The sequence below is a fragment of the Acomys minous genome (genome assembly GCF_964271855.1).
Source record: "Acomys minous genome assembly, chromosome: 1".
Lineage (NCBI taxonomy): Eukaryota > Metazoa > Chordata > Mammalia > Rodentia > Muridae > Acomys > Acomys minous.
Window position 1 is genome coordinate 24,972,845 of NC_140483.1, and position 25,115 is coordinate 24,997,959.

Genomic DNA, 25,115 nt, shown 5'->3' on the forward strand with positions numbered 1-25,115 from the left:
CTCCTCAGCCTCTGGTTCTTAACATTTTTTGAGGTTTATTTATTTACATATTTTATATGTAGGAGTGATTCGTCTGCGTGTGTCTGCACACCTGAAGAAGGTGGTGAAACTCATGGGACTACAGCAATAGATGGTTATGAGCTACCATTTGGATCCTGGGAACTACACTCAGGATCTCTGGAGAAGTAGCCAGTACTCTTAACCACTGAGCCCTCTCTCCAGCCCCAGTTACTAAATTCTTTTGGAAGACACACAGTAAAAGAAAATACCATGCATGCTATGCATTCTTTTTATGTATATACCACTATGATTTAGGAAAACATGGCTGTTAATTGTTACTAACTTCTGAACAGAGCTGGCAAATGAGATGGAGCCATGGAAAGTCCCTCAGCTTCAACGGTCCTCCTCCCACAGTCTCTCGCGCCCAAATAAGGATAGTGGGGAAGAAAAACGGAGGCAGGTGGTAGATTTCATATAAACGCAAATACATAAAAAGCCTGCAAAAAAATCCCCACGTCTGTGAGACGGACTTACAAATTCCCAACCCTAAACCAGCTGAGCCTGCAGCCTCAATCCTGACTGCAGTTGCAGAGCTAAGCCACAGGCAAAAGAAGGCCAGGTGTAGCCAGCAGAGCAAGATCTGCAAGAACCAGCAGGGCTCAACGGAATGTCTTCTTTAGAAAGGGTAGGGCTGGATGATTTGAAGACGCACGCACACATGCAACACACACACACATGCGCGCGCCCGCGCACGCACACACGAAACAGAGAGACAGACACAGAGAGAAAATATTTTTTTCATTAGAAAACTTCCTAAACTTCTACTCATTTCCTCGTTTGTCTCATTACTTTTCAGCTAGTAAAGAATATTAATTAGCCCAATGGCACTCGGAAGAAGGATAGCGGACTACCAAGAAAAGACTTGATACCCTAGCACCATATTCAGGGGGAGGAGGTCCCCCACAGCCACAGTCATAGGGAAGGGGGATTGGGGTGAAAGTGGGAGGGAGGGAGGAATGGGTGGATGCATGGGATGGGATAGAAAATGAGATGTAATAGGAATTATTTTTAATTTTCAATAAAAGTGTGTTATTATTTTTTAAAAAAAGAATATTAATTAGATGTACACCTTCATACGGTTAGAGTCTAAGAGACAAATAGGATTTCTGCAAGCTAGCTTGCTAAAAGTGTCATGTGGTAAATGCCATTTGAAGTAGGGTAAAGCAAGTGGCTGGAGGTCTGAAAAGCACTTTTCTCAGTTTATCCATGTTGACAGTGGCTCCTCAAGTCAGTGTTATCATCAGTAATCCGCGGACAAAGCCACAGCAGCGGTGGCGGCGGCAGGGGTAGGGGGGTGGGCGGGGCGGGCAAAGGCTCTAAGTGCCTTGCTTCAAATCCTCTAGCTAGAAAAGCTGGTGAGTGGTGGGCTGGCTCAGGAGAGGCCATCAGTGCAACCGGAGAGGATGTGGTGAAAGGATGAAGAGTGTCAACCGCACAGACCAGAGTGACAAAGTGATGAGCGGGCTGCAGATAACCCTGTTTAAAGTGCGCTGGTGACCACTGTTCCTAGAGATAAAAAGCTGTGAGAGATGAGGTGCACGGTGGCTCTGGGACACGGCAGGTAACGGCTGACTAAAGGGATAGATGGTTCCTTCTGTCCTTATGAAAACTGGGAAGGCACTATGGAGAGCAGCCGAGAGTCAGCTCAGGGACATGAAGAACTAAGTTAACAGGATCCAAGATGACTTCTTAAGTCACTCAACAATCAACCTCAGTGGGTTTCAGCAGAGCTCACTAACTCTGGGTTCCTAACATGGTAACTATAGCAGCCTCATGGCTGCTATCATGAGCCAGGTTCCTGTGGAGTTCGACTCCGATGTTTGTCACCCGCTGACAGGGTAGACATGAAGTGATGGTGGATGCACCAAGCAGGCACTGGTGGTTAGGTCTTAGTCTGCCTTTCCTTTGCCATTCATCACACAATGATCGATCTGTCTTCCTGACCCACAGACACAAACCGTTGCATTTGGTGACCAAAAACTCTGTGTTTGCTCTCCTCCTCGACATTACCGTACTCCCTGGATTAAAGTCAGTGGTCAGTAAAAGGTATTTATTTCATAAGTGATACAATATCGGGGAAGGAAATGGAACTACATATTTATCAAGTGGTTTGGGGGAAAAGATATACAGGAGTGGCTGAGACCATTTTGCTCACATTGGGTTTTATAGATTGAAAATTTGAGGACAGAGTAATCAGAACGGACACAAGCTGCACAGCGCACAAGGCAGGAGGGGGAGGGACACAATGGCTCTGGGCTTGGAGAACTCCCCCAAATCATACTTGCCTCTTAGCAGATATGCGGTCTGAGACTCGAATTCAAGAGAGAGAAGGAAAATCACCTGACTCCCATTCTAGACTGTGGACATGGCTAGTGAACCATGACTTTCTTTCTGTGTTACCTGAATAGTTTTCTGAGCATAATCATGAGGCAATTAGAACGGAATTTTTTATAATTTTAATAGATATCTCATTTTATAAAACACACTTGTTGGCATTCATTTAGAAACTGCACTTTATCTGGTAGTGGAAAAAAAAACTGTGACAAATTTCCAAAATGATCCAACAATATGTAAGAAGGAACAATTCTAGATAAAGCATAATAAAATTATGTGAAATTCATAACACATGATAAAATTCTATCACATAGCACCAGGAGACTAAAAGTGAAGATACACAAAAATTGCATTTGAGAAAGCTGATCACTTGATAGATGAGTGACCTGATGGTAAACATATTTAGAATTGAAAGACTGACCCAAATGACTAGCCTTGTCAGTTATGGTATAAGTGGGATGTTTCTTAAGAGCTTTGTTGGGTTTGGGGCTGACAGTCACACCTCCCTGTGGCTGTTTGTGACAATCAGGAGAAATAACCAACATTCAAATGTTATGATGACAACAACTTTAATAAATAAATTGACATAGATATCTTTTTATTTTCCTGACAAATAAGGAAGAAAATAACAACAGCAAAGGATGACACAGATATTTATGGTTGGGAGTCATCCTGGCAGCCCAACAGTTCTACATTTGGATCCTGATTAAAAAAAAAAAAAAAACAACTGGCACTCGCTACAGCACATCTTCCAACTGCAAAGTAGAAATGGGACGGCCACTTTGCAGGACTCTTCTGGGAGAGGTAACAATGCAGTGGAAAGAAGCTGGCTCTAAGGAGACATCCCACAAAGATGGCTGCTACCGTGCCCTCTATTTCTTCTTGGCATCTTCAATTTACAACTTTCACTCTTGAAATTCCCAGATATCTGTACATAAAAGCCCTGTTCCCAACTGGAAACTTAGGTAGTGGCTTTGAGTTTCCCACAATATACTCTTAATCTACTGAGAGGACACCCCACTTTAGGATATAAAGAAATTAGGAGGATATAGGCCTGGGGTTGAAATATCCCTTATATGCATGTGGCTGAGTTCAATCCTTAGCATCACAGGGGGGGGGGGGAGAGAATATAAAGGAATTTTCAGTTTCTTTACTTTGTTGCAGAAACCTTTCTGCATGTAGACTGAATTCCTTTGTCTTAAAAACAAATACCATGTCCCCATCAGAGACACAGTTTTGTGAGAGTGGCCATTCTAGTGAGTGTTTCCAACTTATAAAAAAAAAATTACAATTACTAAATGAATATATAAATAAATAAATACCAAACAAAAACCTCACAGGATTTTAATAATGCAAAAGTGGGGTCACTCAATAGTTTTGCGAGACTGTAACAATCAAGTCATAAATTCCTTTAGCAATCAATCTCAAGGCCAATGTTCAATTCTATAAACTATTGAAGATTTGATTTGCATACCTGAGACCACTGTGCAGAAGGTGCTAAATAAGTAGGAGCTATCATGTTGTCAGTCTTAATGACTGCTACTTAGTGTTTGAACACTGAACAATACTCAGAGAGTAAGCAATTTAATAAACTAACAATTGCTCATGCAAGGGCAATTACCCCCATTTTAGTTTAATTATTAATGTGAGTTTTTTTTAATGTTCCCAACTTTAGCAAGCAATCTTTTTGTAATAAAAAAGAAAGTAGGAAATGGTACATGATATGGTGATATATAATGATAATTTTGTTACTATTATGAGGCCCTAGTAATTTCAGTTAATACTATGCTTGGAGATCTTGCAATTCTCTGTCTCCATCCACAGGGAAGACCAATGTTGAAGAAGTCATATCTATCCTGGAGGCATCAATGGGTATCAGAGGCTCTAGGATTGCATGCATGTCTTTCAGAGACTGATATTGCTTTTGGGGTGCCACGGAACAAATTCTCATAAGCTACTCCATGTTCTAAGTAAAGCTGAACCCTGAAGATCTTTATCTAGAGAAAAGCAGGGTACCTTACAACAGTAAGCTGGAGAATGAGGTGAGAGAACCCTTACAAACACAACCTTTTCAAGAGAAGTCCATAAGGCACCCACGAAAGACTAGGACCTGAGGCAGCATCTTCCTTGGACAGAGCTTTAGTATGAACTGGAGCCCATTCTCCAGTAAATCTCCCCCGGTGCCATCTGCTTATGAAGGTATCTATCTGACAAGGGCATGAGCCCAAACCTCCTGCCCTAGTCTTCACCCTAACTTCAAATAACACTTTCTACATATCTGCCGGTCTGACCCAATTTTTTCACTCTTCTTCTTCTCCTAGCCTTCCCCACTGTCATCTGGAAACCTCTGTCTGCACTCAACCTTCTAACATCTCCCAATGTCACTTCATGTTCTTTACTGGGAAATAATGGTATCCAAAAGTCCCTAATGCTCCCACACTTGATTCTGGGGTGAGCTTTATATCCTAGGCCAGAAGTACCAGGAGGTAGGACGGATTCCTCTTCCTTTCAACCAATTACATTTCTGTCCCTCATGTAGACTTCACCGCACACCCTCCAGCCCTTACCCACAACCCCACACCTTCCACCCCATCCCTTCACCCCCCCCCCGCCACCACTTACCCAAGAAATCACCAGAAATGAGAGGTCATTAATCATGACTCTGTAGAGAAACAGATATCGGAACAGAATGGCATGAGCAATTTCATGCCAATAACTATGTAACTTGGATATAGGAAATTTTTTTCTAGAAAGAAACACAATATAACGCCGAATAAATATTTAGCAAATAAATAAAAATAGTGGTCACAAAGTCATCCCATCCCCCTAAAATGTAAAAGTCCCAGACACATTCAACTAATACTAATTCTTCATAGGCCTCCAAAAAATTAGAAGAGAAAACATGTCCTAGTTTTCTAAGGAGCCATTATTCTGATGCAAAATAAATATATGACAAGAAAATTGCAGATAATAGAAAACAGTCTTTTATTTGAGGGGTGGGGGAATTGTGGAGACAGAGTTTTTCTGTGTAGCTCTGGCTGTTCTGAAACTTATTTTGTAGACCAGGCTGGCCTTGAACTTAGAGATTGATTTGTCTCTGCCTCCTGAGTACTGGGATTAAAAGCATGTGCCACCACCCCCGGTTTAAGACAACAGCTTTCATGAATTTGAATGCCAAAACTTCAATAAAAATATGAAGCTGAGGAGCTGGAGAGATGGCTCAGAGGTTAAGAGCACTGGCTGCTCTTCCAAATGGTCCTGAGTTCAATTCCCAGCAACCACATGGTGGTTCGCACCTATATAGAATGTGATCTGATACCCTCTACTGGCCTGAGGGTGTATATGCACGCAGAGCACTGTATACATAATAAATAAATAAATCTTTTTTAAAAAGCTGAATCCAGAAATATTAATGTTAAAAATATATCCTGATAGAATTTACATGTCGTGATACAAATGAGCTTAAAATCCAAAACTGATAAGTGCACCATATTAATATAATAAAATTCAATATATATATTTGAATGTTGAATGCTCCTTAAAATCTGTCTATAAGGTTTCTTTCCCCGTGACCCTGATGAAGTTTTGAGAAGTGGAGCCTTGTTGAAGGGGCTAAGTCATTGGGGTCACGCCCTCAAAGGGAATTGTGGGATAGCAGCAGCTTCCACTTTTCTCTCTTTGTCCTCTGCTCACAGAATAAATTTTTTTTTCTGCCATGTGCCTCTGCCACACAGGGTAACCCTGCCACAGGCCACCACAAAATGCCTGATCCATTACAAAACTATGAGAAAAATACTTATTTTCTCTTTACAGATTAATTATCTCAGAGAGTTTCTTACAGTGATGAAAAGCGATTTAACAGATCGCAAAAACATATTTGAAAAAAAGCTAACCTAATTTCATGCTATAAAAAGAAAAATTTCAGCAAACTAGAAATAGAAGTGAATTTCCTTGGTTTTATTAAAAGCATTGAGAAAAACATTTAAGCTAACATATTGAATTAGGAAAGACTAGATACTACTCCCCGAAGAATCACAAGCACGACAGTGATTCCCTTTTGAAATTCTTCTATTTAACACTGCACCAGCAGCTCTAGCAAGGGCAATAAGAAGTCCCGAAGAAGCCACAAAAAATTGTTAGACCCAATCAGAAGAAATACAGAACACAAAATCAATACACAAGAACTAAATCTATTTCTTTATGCTTGCAATAAGTAATTCAAAAATTAATAAAATAACAAAAAGTAACATATTTAGAATAAAATTTCATAGATTATGAACTTCCAGACTGACACTACAAAATGCGTCTGAAATCTCAATACACAGATAAATAAAATAAAAACAGATAAAAGAAAAATCCTAATAAACAGACAAATACCGCACGTTCACAGAACGGGAGACTTTATGGAACCTAAGATGACAACAGATGCTACATGCGATTCAGTAAAAGCTCTGTAAGTATTTGTCCCTCTTCTTCATAAAAAGGGCAGGCTGATACCAAGAGACTTATGAAATTGCATGGGACAAAAAAAAAAAGCCAAGAAACACCCTTCAAAAGCAGAGGGAAATGTGCACAACTTCTCGGAATCACAGCTTTCCACAAAGCAACAGCAACCAGTACCCGATGCTGTGGAAGTTGGGCATATGAATTGAGTTGAGGAATCAGAAACGAAGCCATGTGCCTCTGTTCTCACTTTCAGCCTGGGCCTCAAGACAGTTCCATGATGAAATGCCATTCTTCAGAAAGTAGCATAGGGACAACCAACTGCTCAGCCACGTGTGAAAACGATGCTGGACTCCTGCTCACAACAGATGCACAACGGACAAAATAGAGAAAGACATACACGTGACTGCTAAAACTGCACAATTCTTTAGGGAAAGTTATAGGTGCAAATCTTTATGGCCTCACACTAAAATGGCTTCAAGATTTATCGCCAAAAGCATAAGCTGCAGGAGGAAAAAAATAGTAATTTTTATTTGAATTTCACATACACACACACATGCACACACGCACACATGCATGCACACAAATACTTCTGTGTTTCACAGGACACTTAATTAAGACAGCAAAAGAGAAAAACCATCTCAAAGAAAGAATATATAATTGATTACTGTATTGCAATAAGGGTTTTCTATTAAGAATGTACAAATAATGCTTAAAAGTTGTTAATTAAAAGACAACTCAGTTCTAACTGGGTGGAGGCTCTGAATAGATGCTTCTGCATAGAAGATAGGAAAGAGGCCAACGAGCGCTTGAAAACATCCTTACACCATCAGTTATAGGGAAATCTAACCTTACAACACACAATGATGACTAAATTGAGAAAGTCATAATGATAATCATCTTGTGACACATGGAATTTTTCAAATGCGTGCACTAATGGTAGGACAGTCAGTGGTGAAGCCATTTTGATGGTTTGTCATCTTTTCAAAGTACTAAACACAGAGCGACCTACCACACAACCCGGCATTTCTACTCTAATATACAGGTAATAACTGTATGTTAGCTAAATGCCCAAGAGGAATGAAAATGTATGCCCATGTAAAGTTTTGCATATAAACATTGAAAAGCATTTATGATAGCCAAAAATGAAAATAATACATATATCCATCAAATGACGAGCACATGAATAAAATGTTCTATCGTAGAGCTAAGAAAGGGAGCATGATTCATCCATGAAAGGTAAATAGGTACTAAGAGCATGCGGGAACCTGTACAAACCCTGGAAATACCATCCTACATCAAGGAGTTGGGTGACGAGACGCCCCTGATGATTCTCTTTCTATCAGATGTCCATCTTAGGTAAGTCTATAGATGTTGGGAGTACAGCCATGTCTGTCTATTGTCAACAGACACCAGTACCTAAAACACAGAAGAGCCCACTTCTTCAGCAATAGCCGTGCTCTGTCATGGGGTGATGCTACTTGCCCAACACGCTGAAGATGCTGAACACCTCCTGAGTATGCAGTCTGAAGGGATATGGTGCGTATGGGAATGACGTTACGTCTTAGCAAAGCTGTTTAGTTTAAAAGTCATTATTGTAAGAAATGTAGTGCAACCAGAGTTGCACTATACACAGCAGCGCTCAGAAAAATAAACAGTAATACGTAAAAATAAACAAAGGGATTTCCCCCTAGATATTTCATAATGATAAATAATAGCCCATCAAGAAGTCATAACAATCCTAAGTATGTTTGTTCCAAATAATATTGGTTCGCGATATGCTACAATGGCTGGCCAAATAAGAAAAAAAAGAAAAACAGAAAAAGCAGTAATTTTGAAATGGTTTCTGGAGCTGAAGATATGGTTCAGTAGTTAAGATAACTTGCTGCTCTTGCAGAGGACCCAGGTTCAATTCCTAGAACCCAAATGATTATTCACAACCATCCAAAACTCTACTTTCAAGGGATCCACACGTTTTTATAACTTCTATGGCAACCGTGTATGCATACAGTATGCATACATAAATACATACAGGTGAAAAGTTATACCCCTATAATAAAATAAAATTAAATTAATATTAAAATTAAAAAGTTCAAAGCAGCTTTCACTTCTTCCTATTGGTAAGTTTCATAGTGCCAGAAGGTACTTTGAAAGCTGCTGAGGAAAAATGGTATTAGTGGTACTATCTAGGATTGGACCCTGCATGCTACTATTATCAATCAGCCAAGCAAGATGTGACCATTGCTGCAACAGTGGTGCCACAGTCACAGAATCACAAACCACTTTTACGTTGGACTTGAGGAAATGCCACGTAATTTTATTGTTGATATTTTAATCCTGGTCAAAACCTCATAGATGTGGAAGCCATGGGCCCTGCTACTGTTATTTTCTAAATGACCACATTGTTAAATTGCCTTCTAAATATTTATGTATAAATCCATAGAGTTGGCTTATTCACAACATTGATCAAAGGAGCTTCATGTTACAGTGGACAACAGTCGTTGCAGAGATGCATAACTGGTTAAAATGTTGAGAAAAAGAGATTGCGTGTGCAGCTCTAATTTAGTCATCTTCATCAACCTGCCATTCTCCCGACTACCAAGGCTCAAGGAACACTGTACAACAGGTGGAAGAAAGAGTGTAAGAGCAGAAGGAGGAGGAGGAGTCCTGAGAACTACTCTTTTCTCTACACGGCATGGCGATTGCACCCGCGAGCTCACAGGAGCTAGTGTTATCTGTACGAGATCAAGATCAAGCCACCCAAAGCTTCCACAGAGATGAGTAAACTATCTCTGGGTCCCACCCATTATTGAGGAGATATTGGCAGTGGGTGGATTGTGGGAGGGTGGAGAACCATCCTACTTTGAGGGTAACCACTGGTACGTGGCCCATGCCCCAGCAGATAGTCCCACGCCCATGCACGGGTAGGCAACACTAATTGGACTTAGTTATCAAAATAATAAGGCACAAAGTTAGGAAGGAAGAGTTATTGGGGTAGATAGAAGTGTTAAATCGGTAGTATATATGATATTATTTTATTGTATAAAATAATTTATTGTATACATGGAGCTCTAAAAGAATTAAAAGAAAATCATGAATAAAATAAGGTTGTTTTTAAACACTACTGAGATGGTTCATCAAGTTAGATATTTGCCCGCCCACACATCATGTCCACACGCATCTATCCCTCACAAAAATATACCACATTCACACATATGTACACACACGCCCACACATATATACATCATGCCCTTGTACACAAACATCGTGTACACATATGCATATTATACACACATATTTGTGTGCATGCACCATGCTCCCAAATCATGCCCACACACATAATACTAATAAATAAATGTAGAATGTTTCAATAATTACCAATGGTCAAAAACAGGAAACAGAGTCTATGTCATAAACAACATCTGCTCAGCTTACTAGGGGACCCACACACATGAAGATTAAAAGTGCCGTAGGTTACACAGGTATAGTGAGCCTAGGCCCAGTCCATGTATGTTCTTTGGTTGGTGCTTCTGTCTCTGTAAACCTCCCATGGGTCTAGGTGAGTTGACTTTGTTGGTCTCCTTGCAGCGTTCTTGTCCCCTCTGGTTCCCCTTCTACTGTTCCTTCCATTTTTCCACAGGATTCCCTGAACCCTGCCTAATGCTTGGCTGTGAATCTTAGCATCTGATTCAATCAGCTGCTGGGTGGCTCTTCTCAGAGAGTGTCTAAAAACACAACAGAGTATCATTAATGGTGTCAGGGGCTGGCTCTCTCCCATGGGGTGGGTCTCAGGTTGGGCCAGGCATTGCAGTAGTTGATTATTCCCTCAGTCACTACTCTATCTTTATGTCTGCACATCTTGTAGGCAGGGTAAATTTTGGTTCAAAGGTTTGCCTTAGTGGATTACAAGAATCTCCATCTTGATGTAACTTGATGTGCTGGTGTGGGCTGGGGGAACTCCCCTTTTCTGAGGCCAAGGGAAGGAGGGTAGGGGGAAAAGGGTGGGAGGAAAGGGCTTGGAAAACAGGAGAGAGGGGGCTACAACCAGGATGTAAAGTAAATGTATGAATTAAAAATACATTAAAAATATAATTGCCAATGCTCCTAATTCAACAATGAATAGAACAAATAAAGTCTGTAATGCTATGAAATGCTTATTCTTATTAATGTAAACTGATGACAATTCTAAATATTTTGCCCAACAACAGAAGAATAAATACAGCTTTCAAACATAAGTACAACATCTATCAATGATTAGCCTGATACCGGAGAACACAAGTTTAAAATCACCAAGACTTCTAATCATGGAGAATTTTTTCTCAAAGGAAAATGGAATTAGATTATAAATAACAAAGTTTTACCCAGAAAGTCCATAAATACTTTTAAATTAAATAAAACATGTTGAAATAACCAATGCTTTGTTTTTATAACCAATGCTTTTAAAAGTAAATCATGTGGATTTTAAAACAATATTTGGACTTGAATAAGTGAAAACAACATATCTCAAAGTTGTGAGAAAGATAAAAAGAAATGGACACAGAGAAAATTATAGTTTTCAAACATCATATGATCATCTCTGTCATGAGATTCCAGGTTAAGAAACTAGGTAGAAAACAAAGTAACTAGAAAGAAAGAAGTGATACAGGAACTTATCCCTGTGGTGGTTTGACTAGGAGTGGCCCCCATAGACACATGTGTTTGAATGCTTGGCTCATAGGGAGTGGCACTGTTAGGAGGTGTGGTCTTGTTAGTGGAAGTGTGTCACTGTGGAAGCAGGGCTTTGAGTTCTTAAATAGTCAAGCTATGGCTAGTGTGAAACACACACAGTCTCCTCCTTGCTGCCTGCATATCAAGATATAGAACTTTAGCTTCTTCTCCAGCACCAAGTGTGCCTGAGCACTGCCGTGCTTCCCACCATGGCATTACTGGACTAAGCCTCTAAAGCTGTTTAAGCCGGGCCCAATGAGTGACTTAACCCAGAAGCAGAAAGACTCACATGATATATACTCACTTTTAATTGAGCACTAGCCCAAAAGGCATGTCCCACAAAAGTCTTCACTTGCCAGAAGATTGGGATAGATGTGAGGACAACCTACTGAGACTCTAGGTAAGAGAAATATAGGAGATGTGGAAATAGAAGAACACAAAGGGTCCTAGAAACCTACAAAAAGAGCATCTTTGACAGGTGGATCAGGTCCAAGAAGAGTCTCTGCTCAAACTATTGCACTAACCAAGGACAATACAATAGTAAACATCGAACCCCTACTCTGATCTACCCAATGGACAGGACATTCTCCACAGTTATGTGGAGAGTGGGGACTGACTTTGACATGAACTCTGGTGCTCCATATTTGACCACCTTCCCTTGGTGGGGAGGCCTGGTGTCACTCAAAGAAAAAATAAGCAGGCTACCAAGATGAGACTTGATAGCCTATGACCATATAGTGGGGGAGGAGTTCCCCCTGGTCTTAGACCTAGGAGAATAAAATAGGGTAGTAGCGGGAGGGAGGGAGGAAGGAATAGGAAGATACAAGTGATGGGATAACAATTGAGTTGTAATCTGAATAAATTAATAAAATTAAAAATAAAAAATAAAAATTGTTTCCTGTGTAAGAAAAATTTAAAAAGAAATGTTTTGTTTTATTAAAGTTTCCATGGTCATGGTGTCTCATCACAGCAGTAAAATCGTAACTAAAGCAAACCCCAACCTAGATGTGTATGTTGAAACCCTAACACCTGACCACATGTAAGACTTCATGTGTGGAAGCCTTCTACAATGTGATTAGTTTGCTCATGAAGGAGGACCACAGAGCAAGCCCACCCTGTCCACCATGTAAACACTTGCCCAGCAAACCAGGAGGGTAGGTTTCAGCAAACACTGAATCGGCCATTGTCCTTACCTTGGCATTCCAAGCTCTCAGAAAAGTGAGCAGTTAAGTTTCTGTTTCTAGGCCACCCAGACTTTGCCCGTGGCACTTCATTAAAGGAGTCTAAACAGACTGAGAGTTATAAGGATAAAGCACCATGAAGTGACACCGGCCTCTACTGTAACTCTGAGGAGGCTGGGGCAGGAAAACCCAGAGCCTAAGGCTAGTGTGGACTAAAAGCTAGGCCTCATTCAAAAGAAATTCAGAAGAAAGAAAAAGAAAGGAAGGAAGAGGAAAGAGAAGGTGGGAGGGAGGAAAAGATGGAGGGAGGAAAGAAGGAAGGAAGGAAGGAAGGAAGGAAGGAAGGAAGGAAAGGAGGGATGGAGAGATCCAGCCTTCTGGATACGGAAATTAAAGGCATGTACCACTGTGCCCAGCACATCATAATTTTGAAGAAGATGGAAATTAAAACCCTAAAGGAATCTCATCCTTTCCCCTACAGATCCTGGCCATCCTTGGTGCTGATGAGAACCTGGAGGCCCTGCAAACATGGTACACTGTGGAGGAGAAGAGGCACGCTCAGACACATTAGAAAACACACTGGCAGTTTCACATGAACGCGAAACATCTACCCGCCCTGTGACTCAGCAGTGACACTCATGGGCACTTACTTAAATGAAAACATGCAGACACAGTGAGAGACTACCAGGTAGTTTGTAGCCTCCACATTTGTAATAGTCAATGGAAGGGGCACGGGAAACCCACCAACGTTTGGTGGGACAAAGAGTTTACTGAGTGGAAACTAAACATAAGACACTCTTACTGCCTAGCAGCTTAAAGGAATAAATAACTGAAAAGTAAGCTAACATGTATGAACTACAAAAAACATTTTCCTGAGCAAAAAGCCAGACACAAAGAAGCACCCATGCTTCAGTTTCTTATCCTATTACTGGGATAAAATACTCAGAAACAAAACAAGTTAAGGGGAAAAAAATAGTTTATCCTGGCTTCCAGTTCAAGGGTATAGTCAAGGTAGCAGAAACTTGAAGCATCTGGTCATGTCACATTCACAATCAAGAATACAGAACAATGAATGCTCACTGCTGCTCAGCTCCTTTCTCTACTTACACAGTCCAGGAATCCAGCCAGGGGTCAGTGCCACCCACAGTGGGCACTTTTCCCATCTCAGTTAATAAAATCAAGATCATCCTTTGCAGGAATGCTGAGACCCACCTCCCACATGATTGTAGATACAGACAAGTTGACAAATGACACTAAATTACTAAGGGAGATGAAGTTTTCTTCATATCTGGAGCCAGACTCCTGCCATTGAAGGAGAGCCCTACTACATGAGATAGCATCAAATTGCTTTAGGCCCTAGAATACCTGACTAGGCAATACTTGGATTTAAAATAGTATTTTTAAGCTTTGTGTATGAGTTAGGTGGGAGCACACACATTCGCTTGGGTACACATACCTGTGTACAAGTACATACTTGTGTGTACTTGCAGAGGTTAGAGGTGGGCACTGAGTGTCTATTGCATTGTTTCTTGTTCTTCTGAAACATTATCCCTCACTGAACCTGATGCCAGGCTGGCAGCCAGACACCCGCAGAGATCCTCCTGTCTCTGTGGACCACAGCATGGCAGTTACGGCACCCTGAGGCTAGGCCCAGCTTCTTACATATATGTGCCGGGATTTGAACTCATGTTATTATGCTTGAGCCACAGAGCAACAAATGCCGTAACCCACTGAGCAACATCCCTAGCCACCTAGAAGTATACACTTACAAAGATTCTTTGAGTCCGACTCTAACAGTTTCCAAATATGCAGTTGCTACTGAGTTGGGTCTATATTGCCTCAAAGACTGTTCTTTGGGGTGACCCAGAATCATCACTTTACTCTTATCCCATTAAAGCAAAACTCCGGCCTCATAATACGTTGCAGATAAGCCCACAGACTGCATCTAAGCCGGCCGGTTGAGTAGAGCAAGGAGAGCTGACAGCTTTCATCTTAGGAGAAAGGGATCAAAAAGACAGGGGCCTTCTAACGGCGCAAGTTACTAAGGAAAAGTAGGTAAATTGTACATCAAAATTAAGGGCTGTCGTGCTTCAAAGGATCCCATCAAGAAAGTGAAAAGACAAACCAGACTAGGGGGGTAGCACTTGAAAATCATATAACAAATAAGGGGGGTTGTATCCAGACTATGAATAATGCATACGACTCACAGAATAAAGACAAAGAGCCTTATTAAAATTGAGGGAAGAGTTTAGGGAGGCATTTTTCAAAAGAACACAAACAAATGCCCAGTAACTAGATAGAAGGAGGGTTAACTATATTGGCCATTAGGAAAATCGAATCAAAACGACAGTGAGATGTAAGTTCACGCCCACTATGATGACTGCAGTTAAGAAGACAGTAACAAGTGTTTTTCTAGAATCTGGAGAGGTTTTAGAGCCCTGATAAACTGTCAGTAGAAAGGTAAAAGAAGCTGTGGAAAAGGATCACTGGGGGAAGCACTGGCTGCCAAAGTGTGATGACCCGAGCTTATCTCACCAGAATCCTCATAAAACTGGACCAAGCAGCCTGCAGCTGCAGCCCCAGCGCTCTGACTGTGAGTTGGGAGCTAGCGACAGGAGAGGTTCCCAAGAGTGTGCAGGCCACCTACCCTGGCCTAAGAGGTGGCAAACAGCAAGAGAATCTTTCTGAAACCAGGTAGGGGGTGAGGACCAACACATGAGGCTGTCTTCTGGCTTCTACATGGGGGCCATGGCACATGTGTGCCCACATTCACACACATGATACACACACGTACACTCAAATATTTTTCCAAAAATAGGATGGTAGTGAATGTAACCAGTTTGAACAAACAGTTTGTCAGTTACTCAAAATACGAAATGAGTTGCCATCAATCACTCTAGGGATACACAGGTAATCAGCAATGTCTGTTTATGAGTCATAAAGCCATGAGTAATAAAAACACATGGGTCTACACCAAACTGTGTATGTGAATATTTACAGCAGTATTAGTCATGATAAGCAAAACCTGGAAACAATGCAAATATATCACTGCTGAGGACTGGATTAAATTTTAAAAAATAAAAAGGTTCTTTACTTAATGGAATCACATTTGGCACAAAAGTAAATAAAATACTCACACACAGTGCAGCACGAAGAAATCTGGAGAGCGGTGTGCTAAGTGAAAGGAGGTGGTCATAAAAGCACTAACAACAATGGACTACTCCATTCCTTCCCTGTGAAATGGCAAGATTGCACAAATCCGTGCGGTACCAGTTGCAGTGGCAGGGAGAGGAGATGAACGGCTCGGGAGTTCTAACAGTTGTTACCGGAGTTTCGCTCTAGATTGATGAAAGTCCCCCCACACTTAAATAGTAATGTTTCACAATTCTATGAATATAACTAAAGTACACTGAGTTATGCACTTTGCAAGGGTGAATTTATGGCATGTGAATTGCATATCGGTAAACCAGTTGTAAAAATGTATTAAGATGTAGGCTATTAGCCAGGAAATGCTGAGAACGCTGATTTAAATGGCTGAATAAGGAAAGAGGGTGCTGGGATGACAGCACTGGAGGATTCTGAACCTGAGTCCTAAGCCATGCTTTCTTCTAGCCTATGTGACGCTTGTGTTCTCTGCTCGTATGTCTGATTGTGAGATACAGATTATTGGGGAAAACCAACCCTGGGGAGTGGAGTAAGGTACTAAGGGCATCACAGGAAGTCTTGGTTCCCAGATGTTCTTGCAGACCAATGGCTTTTCAAACAATGAAATCACTTTTGAAGATTTCATCGTAATAATTTCTTCATTAATTTCCAAGTGGATAGGAGATTACCTTTCCTCTTCTAGGAATAATCAAGACAATGATCAAAGACATAAAAGTAAAATGAAGAGGGAAAAGATGTCCCCCAGAGAACCACGTGAGTGAGGCTCTCTCTATATATTAGTACAGAGACCTCTCCCTCTTTTGCTCCTCAACTGGAGTGCAGTGGTTCAAAATGGTGGACTGAGGACAATATAGGAGGAAGAGCCTTCTCCTAGACCAAGAAGAGGCACAACCTGCATAATTTCTCCCCTTAAGAATTCATCAAGAGCACTGACTGTTCTTGCAGAGGACCAGATTCAGTTCCCAGCACCCACATGGCAGCTCACAACCATCTGTAAATCCAGTTCTAGATCTGATGCCCTCTTCCAGTGTCCACAGGCTCCGCACACATCTGGTGCACATGCGTACATGCAGGCAAAACACTTACACCCAGAAAGTAAAGACAAGTAAAGCTTTGTTTTAAAAAGAAAAGAAAAGAAAAGAAAAAAGAAAGGAAGGAAGGAAGGAAGAAAGAAAGAAAGAAAGAAAGAAAGAAAGAAAGAAAGAAAGAAAAATTCTCGTGGTCTGTCACAGTAACTCTTATGTGGTAAATACTGTAAGAAAAACAGTACAGAACTGCTTCTTCACAGTGATGAGATGCCCCAGGTGCACTCTCACTACCACCTGGAAATGTATCTTCCTCATTCCACAGGTGAAGCAGTTGGGGAACCGTGACTGCGTTGCTCATGTGACATCACATCCCCTATAAACAGCAAGCACTCTGCTTCTTTTCAACACTGAAGGCTTTTGGTTGTTTTTAGTGGCCAGCTTTTCTCACTAAACCTTCCAGTACTCTTAATCCAAGTGACAAAATCAAGCATCTCTTTCTTGTTCTTTTTTTTGTTTTGTTTTGTTTTTGTTTTTTTTTTTTGGTTTTTCAAGTTTCTCTGTGTGGCCTTGGCTGTCCTGGCCTAGCTTTTTGGACCAGGCTGGCCTTGAACTCACAACGATCCACCTGCCTCTGCCTCCCGCGTGCTGTGATTAAAGGCGTGCACTACCAAGCCTGACCTATGTTCTTCATTTTTTAAAAAAGGCTTTGTTTTTGTTTTTTCCATTGATGGTGACAATCGCTGAAGTTTTCTACATGGAGCTTTCAGGTGGGTCAGTTAGTTTCTACTATGAGTCTTGAAATGGTGCTTGTCTTAGTTAGGGTTGCCATTGCTGTGAAAAAAAAATGCTCTGACCAAAAAGCCACTTGGGGAGGAAAAGATTTGGTTCATTTTACACTTAAGGAAGCCAGCGCAGGAACTCAAGGCAGGAACCTGGAAGCAGGAACTGAAATACAAGGTATGGAAGAGTGCTGCCTAGTGGCTGGCTCCTGCTGGCTTTCTCACTCTGCTTTCTGATACATCCCACCTGCCCCCCCCCCCCACTGCATTGTGTCACCTCCCACAGTGTGCTGAGCCCATCCACAGCAACCATCAATCAAGACAGTGCCTTACAAGCCTTGCCACAGGCCAGTCTTATGAAGATATTCTCTCAAGTAAGGGTCCTTCTTCAACAGAAGCCTAGGTTTGTGACAAGTTGGCAAAAATCAAACAGTACAGTGTTAAATTTTGTGGAGTGCTCTTCCTGGGTAAGTTTAGATGACCGTGCGCTTTTTCTTCTTTGGTCTCTTAGGGTAGTGGGATGTATTAATTGTGTTTTATATATTGGTCAGCTTTGCCGTCCAAGGATAAATTTTACTTATTAGTCATAAGCTTTTTAATGTGCACTGAATTCAGTTTAGTTGAGAACGTTTTATTAATATCATGAGATATTTGCCGACGATTTTTCTGGTTTGGATATCAGAATGACGTGAACCTTGCATAATGAGGTGGAATGTGCTTCTTCCTCTTCAGTGTTTTAGAAAGGTTTGACAATGATTGTTGTTTGCTTTTTGAATGGTTGGTTGATTTTAACAGTATCCCAAATCCTTCTATTTATATGAGGGCTTGTTTGTTTGTTTGTTTGTTTGTTTTCGTAGCTTTAATCTCTTTAGTCATACCTCCGTTCAAATGTCTTCCTTTTTGTGATTCTGGGTCAGTAGGTTTTTGCCTTTCTTAGATGGTTCATATCATCCACCTTTTTCACATTTTGGTGTGGCATTATACACAGTGCTCTCTGATAACCCGCTGCATTTCTCCATAACAGGTAGCAATGTCTCAAATTTTATTCCTGATATTAGTGACTTCATTCTTTCGTATTTTTTTTTTAGGTCCATCCAGAAAAATAATCTTTGCAACTTTCCAGATTCTTTCAAAGACCCAACTTTTGGTTCCACTGATTTTTCTCTACTCCATTCGTTTCTTCTCTAGACTTTACATCCCCCAAGACTTTTCCACTGACCCACTGGTTGTTCCTTAGTTTATAAATGTCCCACTATCACTTCACTGATCAGGATTTAACATGTATTTATCACTAGAGATATTCCTCAGTGTGGTTCTGCTCAAATCTAGTATGATAACTCATGGCCTGAGATTTGATCTGTTCTGTAAATTATTCTATACACACAATGAAAAATCTCTATGTTGATCACGATGTAAATAGCTATTAGGTGTAGTTGGTGAATTGTCTTCAAGACCTCTGTACCCTTATTTATCTTCTATTGTATTTATCAATGAGTATAAAATATTGAAGATTCTAAGTACGCAGTTGAAACATTCCTCACTTTAATTCTATCTGCTCTTGCTTCATCTATCTTAATGGTCTGTGACTAACTATAGAAACATTTATAACTATTATATCTTTTTGCTGAATTAAGCCTTTTCATAATGTGTGATACCTTGTGTCTCTAAGGCTTTTTATGTAACATCTATTTTTGTCTGGTATTAGTATGTTCATACCTGCTGACTCTCATTGCATTTTCATGGAATATCTTTCTCTGTGCTTTTAGTTTTCATCTTTCAAATATATGTCCTTGGGTGTAAAGAGAAACTCTCTTAGGCAGCAAATATTGAACCACATGTTTCTATCCAGTTTGTTAATTGCTGTCCTTGATTGGAACATTTGGTCTAAGTAAATATAAAATAATTCTTAGTAAGGACTTATGCCTGTCATTTGCTATTGGTTTTTCATTCACATTTATTATGTTTCTGAATTCTTTTATGTTTAGTACAATTTTTGTGGTGAAATGTTCAAATCTCTTGCATATGTCTTCTGTATACTGTAAAGCTAATTTTTGTGGTTACAATGAATGTTACATGTAGCATTCTATAGTTACACTCTAATTTAAATTTGTAAAAAATTAATGTAAGAAATAAAAACATGTCTCCTTCATACCTCTGCCTCTATCTATTTCAGCTATTGAGCTTATAAAATGTGTCTTTAGGCTAGGTTTGGTGGCACACACCTCCAATCCCAGCACTTGAGAGGCAGAAGCAAGTGAATCTCTAAGTTCAAAGCTAGCCTGTTCTACAGAATGAGTTCCATGACAACCAGGACTACACACAAAAAAAAACTCTGACTCAACAAACAAACAAACAAACAAACAAAAATATCTTTATACAATTTATCCAAATAACATATAAATAGAACTCTTTCAATGTACTAGTCTTCAAAATCATATAGAGCATGTAGAGTTGGTAAAAAGAATGCCACATTTCAGAATAATATTTTAATTTTCAAAAAGTATATGGAAATTGAACACAATGGTAAAATAGCAGTTATAGTAGCATTAGCATTTATAACACCCATATATTTATTTCAGTGTAACTCCACATGGCTTCATGTTATTGTCCCCCCCCCTTTTTTTTCTTTTCACCTTGAAAAATTCCACTAAAAATTTTTGGATTAACAGTAATATCATTACCAAATTTCCCTGGATTTTGAATATCTGGGGCTGTCTATTTCTTTCACACTTTCAAGAGCATTTGTTTGAGATAAAGCATTCTTGGTTGATGAATTGTGTTCCTGCTTATTTTTGTTTTATTTTTCTAGACCTTATGATGAAACCTAAGACCTGGGACATGTATTGTACCACTGAGATCCTGACCCAGCCCATGCTATTCTTGCTGCTGCTGTGACTGTTTTAAATATGAGTATATTGATTAGAAGAGCCTATTGTGCTTTGTTATCAAACTTATTAAGAGATGTTTATATACAACAAGTTACTTCTCTCCCACTGCTTTCAGGATTTTCTTTGTCTTTCTTGAATTTGATCATAATTGTCTCTGCATGAGTCTTTTCATGTTCATCTTTCTTTCTTGAAGTTTGCTGAACTTCTTGGATATTTATATTATGTGTTTCATCAAAATTTGGAAATGGTAAGCAATTATTTCCTTAAACTTCTTCCTGTGTTTCTCTCTCTCTCTCTCTCTCTCTCTCTCTCTCTCTCTCTCTCTCTCTTCCTCCCTCCCTCCCTCCCTCCCTCCCTCCTTTCTCTCTCTCCCTCCCACTCCTAGAATATCCAGGATACATATGCTGGTCTGTTATGGTAGCAATCAGAAACATACTCCCACACACTCATGTTTTTACTATTTGGTCCCCAACTCATGACACTAGTTTGAACACTGTGAGTCTTTGGAAGTTGGGGCCTGGCTGGTAGAAACAGGTTACTAGGGGAGGGCCTTGAATATTGTGCTGACCCGATTACAACCTCCATTCTCTGCTTCCTTGTTTACCATCACATAAACATCCACCATCTTATGTTCACACCACCAAGAACAAATATGCCAGCTATGTTTTCCTTTCTATGAAGGGCTAAAGGCCTTCTAAAACTGTGAGTCAAGATGAGTCTTTCTTTCCTCAAGTCATTTCTATGATGTGCTTTGATCACGGTAACACAAGAGTTACTAACACATGGTGTTCTTCATATTTTTCTTATTTTTCTTTACTTTTTGCTTTCTGCTTTTCATACTCAATAATTTCCAGGTTATTTTCAAGTTCATTGGCTCTTCCATATGCTCAGAACTGGTTTTTAATCCTGCCAGAGACATTTGTGATCACTAATATACTTCTCAGCTATATAGTTTCTTTTAGATTTCTTTTGAAATTGGTTTACATTCATGCTTTTTCTTACATCATTTTCTTTACTTTCTCCACAGGTTCTAATCTGTGGACATTTAAGATAGACATTTTTAAATCCCTGTGGAACACGTCTATCAGATCATTTTCATACCTAATTTATGATTAGCGGTGGTAGTTCAAATAAGAATGGTTCATATAGGCTTATATTTGAATGTTTAATCATCAAGCAGTGGCATTACTTGGAGAGATTAGGAGGCAGGCCCTTGTTGGAGTGGGTGTGGCCTTGTTGACCGAAGTGTAGAGGTTGATTTTGAGGTTTCAAAAGCCTACACCAGTCCCAGTGTTTCTCTCCTCCTGCTGCCTGTGGCTCGGGATATATAGCTCCCAACTACTTCTCCAGCACCATGTCTGGCTGCACGCTGCCATGCTTCCCACCACGAAGAGAACGGACTAAATCTCCGAAACCATAAGTAAGCAAGACCCAGTTAAATGTTCTTTTTTATAAGAGTTGCCATGGTCATGGTGTCTCTTGACAGCAATAGAAAACTGACTAAGACAGTATTTTTCACTTGAATGGAACATACCTTCTGCTGAGACAAGCAAGCACTGGTAATAATGTCCTAACATGGGAGTTTACTTGGTTTGGCCTGTGCACACATCACCCTCTAATACTACACTTGGCATCCCGAGAACTTCATTTATGTGTACTACACACATATACTGCTCTCTAAGCAATGTGTCTGGAATCGGGTTGCAATCGAGCGCCCCCATCTGCGTGGAGCGTTGAGCACACCTCACTCTGAACATCAGTCTTAGGCTTTTCTTATGCAAACATATTCCCAATAAATCCTGATGCAAGGATAAGAGGACCAGTGCATCCCGACGTGGTTTTGGATGCAGAGGCAAACAGATAAAACTGTGTTTCTAAGTAAGCCTTTAGAGAGGATTCTTTGTTTATTATCTTTTTGCGGGCAACTAACTGGGTATTAGTATAATTGAAATCAGAGATTTTTAAAGTTTAAAAAGGGACACGTGCAATGAGAAAAGGCCAATGTAATCTAAGCCCATCTATCAAACCAGAGAGCCACCCAGATTATATCCTTAGTAACCAAATTCCTCCTTTCCTTGAATTCCCAGAGAATAATTAAAGCCCTTGAGTGCCCCACTGTCAGAGCTGACTGTGTGTTTCTTTTTAAGCTCCAGTGTTGCTTGTTTTCAAGTAAAGCTTCCTGTGACTTTGTGTGGGCTTTTTAAAAAAAATTCCTGATTAAGACATCAAGGATCTGAAAACATCAACCCAGACCCGCCACTGGTCCCACACTTATTTCTGTGTTTTAAAACCTTGTGATTTGTTTAAAGCCATACATTTGAACCCCCACCCTGTCACTCAAGACTTTTGAAGAGGAAGGAGGAGGGGGCCATGGCTTTGAGGCAAGCCTAGTCAGCCTAGTAAATTTTGAGTCAGCCTGGGCTAAAAAGTGAAACTATATAAAACAACAAAACCCAAAAACCTCCTGTACGTTTGGACCTAATCGTTACAAGTATATAGATACTAAATTCTTCCTCATGCTGTTTCATGGGCAGTTGTTATTGTTGTTATATAGCGGTCCTGTTTTGTTTATGCTATAGTTTAATGCTGTGATAAGGATTAGCCTGAAGCACAAATTTAGTCTTCTTAGGTCATTTTCAAATCTTTCTCTTGCTTACACACATAAATTCACTTCCTCATTTTCTCTGTTTATGTTTCTGAATCCTCTGTTCTTTAATGCCTAGCTATTAAAGTGAAAAGTAAATAAAAGCCACTCAGACAGAGAATGTGGAGCTTGCAACAATATGGAGAATTATAATAATCATGCGCCTATGCACCCTCTTTCCTGCATCTCTCTGCACATGCATTCCCCATCTTTGGAAGACAGCATGCTTCTTCTGCACTCTGGTTCCCATAAACTGCAAACGAGTACCACTGGCAGCAAATGCATAGCTTCCATAGCTTCCTGTCACTCACTAGGCTTGGGAGAAAGGAATTAGTCATTAGTACTGGACTGAGATTTGAAATTGACCTAAATTAGGCATAGCGTAGGTCCAAGCAAAAGCCTGTGGGAACTGCAAGCATCGGTAGACTGCAGAAGTCCCAGGCTTTGCTTTAGACACATCTCCCAGCGCAACTGTGCAGGTCCGGTCAGAGTTCAGTGCTTCCTGCTCTGCCATCTTCCCTGCATCCTCTGATGTGTTTTCCTCAAGGACAAGTTTTTTTCCACTCATGCACAGCTCTAATTAGTCATTTGGTGCTAAGTTTCAGCACATCCTTGGTTACTTCTTTCCTTTGTATTAAAAACAAATAAATAAGAACAGATTAAAATAACAAAAACTTTAGATTTGAACAGATGAATGCTATGATTAGAATGTTAGTATTTCCCACCCCCTTCACCCCCAATTCATCAGTTAAAACTTATTATCAATTACTTTAGAAGGCAATTGATCCTTTAAAATATTCTTCTTGGGGAATTGGGACACTTACAAAGAGGTTACAGGACTAGAGAGGTGGCTCAGCACTTGAGAGTGTATATTCTGGTTTTTTTTTTTTATAAAGGACATAGTTCCCAACATCCAGACCTGGCAGCTCAAAACCGTCAATAACTTGAGCTCCAAGGGACCTGACATCCTCTTCTGAACTTCACTGGTGCCTACACTTATGTGCATATACCCATGCACAGGTACACATTGTGCTGGTGGTGGGGTTTTGTTTGTTTGTTTTTCAACTTGACACAGAATTAGACAAATGTGGGGAAATGAAATCTTGATTGAGACAATGCCTCCACCAGGTGGGCCTGTAGACAACTTGTGGTCATTTTCTTCATTCATGATTGATGTGGGAAAGTCAAGCAAATTATGGATGATATACCCGAGAGGAGGTGGCCCTAAGGTGTACAGGAAAATGGGCTGAGAAAACTGCTAACATAGAAGTGAGCCAGGCTTCTGCTTCAGTTCCTGCCTTGGGTTCCTGCCCTGACTTCCTTTCAAGATGGACTACAACTATAATCTGAAATCAGCTCTTTACTCCCCAAATTCCTTTTGGCTGTGGTGTTTATTATAACAATAAAAACCATAACTAGGATACATACACATAAAACTAATTAATATTTTTAAAAGAAGAGGCTGCTATATAAGTATAAAGAAAGAGGAATTATCTAAGCTGGTCTGCAAGATCTCACCAGGCACTGACTGTCTCTGTTGGCAACCTGACCTTGGGCTATGCTGTTCCAAAACTGTCAGAGGAAACTTCTATTATTTATGAATTACCCATGCTAGCGGACATCAAAGGATCCAGTACTGGCAAAGACAATATTGAAACAGAAAAATAGGTGTTGCTATAACAAATACTTAAAACTGCAGAAGCATCTTTGGAACTGAAGAAAAGTCAAAAGCTTGATTATCACAGAGGTAAGAACATCATGGAAAATGCCTGGAGCAAAAAGAGGGAGCCTGGTGAGAGCTCAGAAGAACAGCAGACTGCAGGGAAGACCTCTGTTATCTCAGCGATCACCTAAGCAGTCAGGATGATAATAAGGGGAAGAATCCG